The 6,956-nt window shown below is 44.8% G+C and overlaps 1 protein-coding gene across 1 annotated transcript in view; it reads right to left on the bottom strand.

The window, feature by feature from the left end:
• tspan18b (tetraspanin 18b) overlaps window positions 1-5,988 on the bottom strand; it is a 28,700-nt gene extending 22,712 nt beyond the window's left edge. The window contains exon 1 of the mRNA XM_084017768.1: window positions 5,725-5,988. The gene's annotated coding sequence lies outside the window, so the exon portion shown is untranslated. The remainder of the gene's footprint in view (window positions 1-5,724) is intronic.
• Window positions 5,989-6,956: the final 968 nt, after the last annotated feature.

Genomic DNA, 6,956 nt, shown 5'->3' on the forward strand with positions numbered 1-6,956 from the left:
CCCAGATACATCTGCTGAAGTTCACAAGCCTCACTTGCAAGTCGACACAAAGAAATTCCTGCTTACCTAAAGGTTTTTTTTGTGCCGGGTTTACGAGTCAAATGCAAAACATTTAACCTAGATTCAAGCCGATACGAGGTATTATAAACAGAACATGTGAAACAACATTTCCAGTTGAGTTCTGCCAGCGGCTTTCAGGCTACAACGTGTGTGTGTGTGTGTGTGTGTGTTTCTGAGCGTCACGTAGGCCTACATGTGTGTTTGTGTATTTGAGGTTTGCACGGTTATCACCGACTGGAACAGCAAAGTGTTATTAGCAGACTGGGACGCAAACCCAAATCACGCTCAAAATAAATTTCTTAGAGTTCCTCTATAATTCAGCCAGGCTGGAAACGCCAACACAGGAAACAGGACTACCAAATAACAGTCCTCCCATGCGTCTAGAAATCTGATGTAACGGCACCATCATCTCTTCATATAACGACATCAAATCAAGAGAGAGAGAGCGAGTTAATGAGCTGATATCCAGCTCCAACTCCCTACATGCATTTAATTAGTTGAAAATGATAATAGGCTAATTATCTGGGTCATCATTACCAACCTACTGTCCATCCCTACAATGATGTGCACGCTCCACATTGGTAAATCAATTTGTGGTGAGAGCAAGTGTGTGTATAACCACATCCCATTATGTTGTGTAGTCCATCATCTGTGATTAAAAAATAAAGTGGGTATTTACAGGGCCTCAGATCCCCTTTAGGCAGAGGAAATAAAAATGCAGAGCTGAATACGTAATAACCTAGGACACGTAAAAAAGCGAAGGAAAAAAAACCCAGTTGACTAATGAGGGCATTCTTGTAAAGCTACATTCTCCAGAAACGTGGATGGAAAGTGCAGGAGGAGAATAGAGAAAGAGAGCGAGGAGCGAGGGGTGGAGTAGAGGGGAGTCGGGACACAGTTGTGGCTGGGGCAACAGAAAAAGAGAAAGACCAGAAGCTGGGAGCGAGTCCCATTTCATCAGAAAGAAATGCCTGAGTCAGGAGACGAGAGAACCATTAGGCCCAATGAGTCACAGGGAGAGGCTGAAAAAACTGATCGGGGCTGAGCTCGGCTCTGGGAAAAAATGGACAAAAGAGAAGCAGGGAAAGTCGCCCCAAATGAAGACTAATATATCATATCGTATATCGGAATTACCTCCCGATACAGCCTAGAATACTGGATTGTGTGTCAGCTTACCTACGCTACACAACGTGTCACTTGATGTGTACTCCCTGCCTGATGGATACTGCAAATGTGCAACCCTCTCATTAATTTGCTCTGGAAAAAACACTGTGTCTGCAATCAATGGCGGAGGAGATTGTGGGTGACTGCCGGTCACAGAGGTTTAGAGAGGGCTCCAGCTCACAATTATTTTCATTATCTGAACTTCTGAATCTGCCGATTATGTTCTTGATGAATCAATTAATTGTTTGGTCTATAAAAGGTTGAAAAGAAGCAAACACTGGTGTTTCCTAAAGCGCAAGGCAACATTTTATGATTGCATGTTTTGTTTGTCCAACAGACATTCAATTTACAATTATTTATAACAGGAAAAAAAAGTAGGAAATGGGATTTTTCTTTGCTTGATAAATGACTTAAAACAGTTGAAACACTTGAACCAGATCTTGTGAAGTTTGTTTGGAAGGAACCCTGGAAAAATAATTGTACCTAAACTCTGTATAACAAAGAATGCATATGAGAATGACACCTGTGCATGTCTATTCACTGTAGCATTGTCACAAGTGAAGGATTTATCCCCACACATTTTTTGGGGGTTGATAAATCACTCCTCTGAACATTGAGTCTTTATCATCATCCTTAACAGTAACCAAGCAACTTGTGCAAGAAAGAAGATGCCTCACAAGCGTTCTTTTGTACGACGCGTTCAAATTGGCACCAAATGCCGTCTATGGTGGAAAGCTCCAGTGTTAGTCAGTGAGTGTGGGAAACAATCACACATCCAGACAATGAGCTCTTCCTCCCTGGTGCTATTTGATTAGCACCCAGCTTCCTCCTGCCCAGTGTGCCAACACTGAATGCAATGTGGGTCAACCCGGTGCTATTGTAAAGACATAAAGACACTGTGTGCTGCTCTGCCATAACTTTTGTTCCATGTTTTTTGCAACGATGTGCTTTAACTTGGGAGTCAGGCAGGCAGGTAATCTCAGCCCCGTGTCACACGCCTATCAATGCCAGGCTCCCTGGCCAGTCTAAACCCCTCTCTGAGCTCTGGCTACATCTGGGGGATAAAAAAAAGAGCACAAGGTGATGAAGAAAAGCCGCCAGCAAAAGGCAGAGGGATTTACTGAGTGTGCTCGCTTTGTGTAATGACCAGCGGGCCCTCAACAGCCTTTAATGGACACCTGAGTGACACGGTTTATTAGTTCTGAAAAACATTATGCGAAGGAAAAGATGGCTGGGGGGGGTTTCAAGATGGATGTGATTTGAACATCCCAAAGCGGGGGCTGAGTGTACCCTCGGCTAAGCATCTACCAAGTCTGAAAGCCTGCTATCTGCCAAGGCCAGCTTGTCAAATACATAACTTTTACCTCATTACCTGTTCAGCACAGCCATTATTGAGGGAAATGGGTGAATGCAAGATAAGCACAAAGAATACTTGGGTTGAGCACAAACAGCCGGCCTGCTTCCTCCTGATAAAAAGGAAGCATCAGCGGAGAGAGGCCCCCCGGTTTCCTGCTCTCAGCGAACTCGCTTAGGTCATTCACTAATTCCTGGCCATATGGAGACATGCAAGGGCCAAGGAATGCATGAAAGTTTGCATATCATAATGCAGGATTTTCTCTTTCTTTCTTTCTTTCTTTAAATAAAAATGTGTCTTCATAAGAGAAAAAAAACTTGACACATTTTGCTTTTGACAGTGAACCATAAAAACTTTTTGCCGATATTTTGATGCCACAAAATACAACATGGAGGTCAAGTTGTATTTTCAAGGAGGTGCATGTCAGCTATGCTGGGCTTTGTAGGTGCACCATAACCCCTTAACAACAAACTCAAATCCAGCTCTGTAAAGTAGCAAAGCTGGTCATTTTTTATCTAAAACGACATCAAACCACGAGGTTTTGGCCACTCGGCGCAGACATATATAATAACACACACATTCATGGCTTTTAAGCAGCCGATGAAAAATACATCTTTCCGGGAGTAAATTAAGTCTGGCAGGTGAAAAGCTTATTTCATTTTCTCATGTCTCCTGACAACAAAGATGCGGAACCCATTACTAGCCGAGGCCTCCGCATCACACACATTAAATGAAGGGTCCTCTAGCAATCGAAAAAAGCAATTTTCTCATTGAGCCAATAGATACTCCATTTAGTTCCGGGCTCTCTACGGACCGCTGCCGCTGTAGTGAGGCGGATACAGGGGAAAGCGAGTGTAGAGTGATGATCCAGCCTGGTTTTTCCCCCTCCACCTTGCTGCTCTGAACTCATCGATACAGATACAGACGTGCTTTGCAGACTGGATGAGGTGGCAATGAAGACGGGGAGGATGAGAAACGATGGGGACTGGAGGAGAAAATAATAATAGATAAGATGATACGGAGGGAGACAGATTGAGGAGGTTGTGGCGAGGCGGGACGATTCAAGGATGTGAAATCAGGGCCAGCGATCAAATGACCAGCCAAAGAGGCGGAAGCCTCATTTGCAGGTGCATCATCCGATATTAAGGAAATAGAGAAAGAGTGGCAGTGCAAGTGGTCAAAAGGGAGAGGAGTGGCAAAAATCAGAGGCATCCAACCGCGTGGAACTGCAGATTGATTAATTTCAAGCCTTTAATGAGCGGCGCTCTGCCAGGCCAGGCGGCATCAAGTCAGTCACCCAGTCCCCTCTCAGCGGGAGCTGCCATCCACTGAAATCCACACATTTCTGGTCCTGCCAATGACTGGACAGGGAGCAGCGAACTCACCACACACACAAACTGTCTCCAGCTCACTTCCTATTCATTCGTTTTTTCTGCTTCACAGTTCATCGCTGGCACTGCAAACGTGCGATGAAGAGCAACACATTATAAGAGGCTCTATTAAAAACGAGGGCACTGATCACCGGCGGCAAGTCTCACACCAGGTGTTTTGTGCCTGTAGGTGGAATAAATACCAGCTCGGCTCAGAGGAGATTCAAATTCACTCAAACAAGCTCTCCTCCTAATTGTTACTCTACGCATTGCTGCCGCCAACCTTTATTCCCAGTATGAATTACAATGTGGGTTTTACAAATCCCGTTGTTTGCATTTGGATTTCTCCCGCAGACATCACTTGTGCGTCTGACCGACCAAACTATTTCCCGACACTCGCGTGAATCAAGCATTGGAGAGAAAAGGCTTCAGGCAGAGTTTAGTCATCCGTGTTGGCAGCTGCTCCAAAAGCATCAATACTACTGTTTCTTTTTTTCTTTTTCTTTTGACAAGGCAAATGTTCACCCACAGCATGGGGAACAAACACGCCTCTGTTTCCAGTTTGTGTGCTTCTCTCTATCTCTCTCTCTATACAAATTGTTAAGTCGCAGTCATCTAGGGTTTGGGAGGGGGGGGGGAGTCAGGTGAAACAAAAAATCGACAAAGAGACAGAGAAGGAGTGGAATCTTAGGCCGTGATGTAATTGCTCTCTCCTCTTTCCTGACTCACCGTACCAGCCTCGGGGAGCAGGAGAGGTGGGCCGAGCAGTCGTGACTTTAACTCGAGGCAAGAAACTTCAGCACAGCCCACTCACCTGGACACGGGCGTGAGTTAACGGTTCGTTGGAGCCAATCCCCTCGGGCCAAATCTGATTAGAACCTGATTTCCAGCTGTTGCTGTAGACAGGTGTTTGAGTCACGTCTGTGTGAGGTGAACTTCATCTTTTTAGTTGTTGTTGTCCAAATAGGAACCACCCTGAAGTCACTTAAAAGTCACATGCTCAGTACTACTGTAAAATAGAAAAAAAACATGTGTCCTTAGAAGTATTGACTTTTCCGAGCTCCTAAATGTGTCACGTTCGCTTCAGTGGAAATGAGACAGAGAGAGAGTGAGAGAGACGATGTGGTTTTGGGATGATGCATCCCTCTGATTAATGCAAACTGACAGTGAACTCCTGCCCTACAGCGAAGGTAGCGCCGTTAGAGACATCCATCTGGTGACCCCCATGCTTCAGCCTCCTCCTCGGTGATGGCTGGAGCCCCGTGGGAAGGATGTCAGCTTGGAGACTGACACACATCACTCTGGAACCCCCCCCCCCCCCCCCAGACCCACATCTCTCTGAATAACACTATTATATGTAGATGCACATGTAACACACTTCACAGGCTGATCCATTAGTCACCTGATTTAGTATTTGAGCTTGAACAAAAGGAAAAAAAAAAACATTGGCCTGTCTTGAAGTAAACTCAAGTTTAAAAAGGTGTAACATCTTAATAAACGACTTAAATAAGGGTGATATGACACCTTAACGAAATGTTTATCTCAAGGTATTTGTTAATTTGCTCCTCGCAGCTCATCAGAGGAGAACATGTAACTTGCAGCAACAAAGTGAGCAGAAATCAAAACAACATTAGATAAAGGCTCCGCACGCTGTTGTAAATACGGAGCCCGTTTCAACACGAAAACAAGCGACGCATTCAAAAGCGAAATCAGTTCGCTTTCATTGCAAAACACAACGTTTAAGTTGGAGTTGTGAAGCAGCGACACGTTTCTTACCTCAAAGCACAGCTCGGTGCCCAAACCGCTGTCTGTTTCCCTGCGAGAAATGTCCCGAAGCTGCCGTTTGGAGAAGCCTGGGACTGCTGCAGATAGAAGTGTTGCGATAAAAGCCAAGAGATGCCGATGAGCTGGGGGTGTCCGCGGGAGTGAATGGTGCCCGGCGGCGTCCGACTCATAAAATCCAACGCTCCGAGATCTGCGATCTCAATTTGGACGAGCACGCAGTTGTTGAAGGGGGGAGATTGGTATGCAAACAGTTTTGTGGAAGTCACTGAAAGCGGAGCGCCTCATCCAGCAGCCTGCTCTGCTCCGGGGGGCGGAGACTCCTCCGGGGGGCGGAGACTCTTCCGACAGACACGCCCCGCTCCACTCTGTCGCTACGGCGTAACTCGGAGTGACAAACAAACACACGAAGCACAAAGCTGAGGTTAACTTTATGTATAACAGCATACAACATTTAATACCTCCGAGATTAAGTTAATTCACTCAAAAAGTTATCCATTTGTTTTCTCCTTCAGGATAGCGACATCTTAAAGTGTTATTTCGGTAACACTTTGGGAAAATATGCTTATTCAAAAGATCAGTACCACTTTAATGTTAGCAGTCAGCTAGCTAAGTTTAGCATAAAGCTAATCTGACACAAAGACTGCAAACAGGGGGGAACAGTTAGCCTAGCTCCCTCCAGCAATAACAAAATATGTTTACCGGTTATAGCTCACTAATTAACATCTTACATCCTAAAGTATAAAACGTTTTATCAGGGGGTTTTTTTGTGATGACTTCTTAGCTGGGAAATGTAACCTAACTTCCGGTTGCCAGATAAGCAGAGAATTCAGTAAATGCACCCTGGCAAAAATGAGTAGGCATACATTACCCCCTGTGTTTTTATGGCCAACACAAACAGGATATACTGTTACATAGGGAGCTTTAAATGCTGGTAGGCACAGAGCCAAGCTGTGGCTGTTTCCACCTGTTTCCTGTGGTTGTGCTAAGCTAAGCTACCCAGCTGCTGGCTGTAGCTTCGTAAAGACAGATATGCCAGTAGTAGCTTATCGATCCTCTGATCTAACACTTGGTGAATAGACTTATACAAAACTATTGCTTTAATGCCTTAACTCGGTCATGTTGGAAAAAGGGTTTTCCTCATAGCCTATGAGAATAAAGTCAGATAATATCGCTAATGTTAGAATTCAAATTCTTATTTTGATTGTATAACCCTTGTTTTGGAA

The sequence above is a fragment of the Eutrigla gurnardus genome (assembly GCF_963514095.1).
Source record: "Eutrigla gurnardus genome assembly, chromosome: 9".
NCBI lineage: Eukaryota > Metazoa > Chordata > Actinopteri > Perciformes > Triglidae > Eutrigla > Eutrigla gurnardus.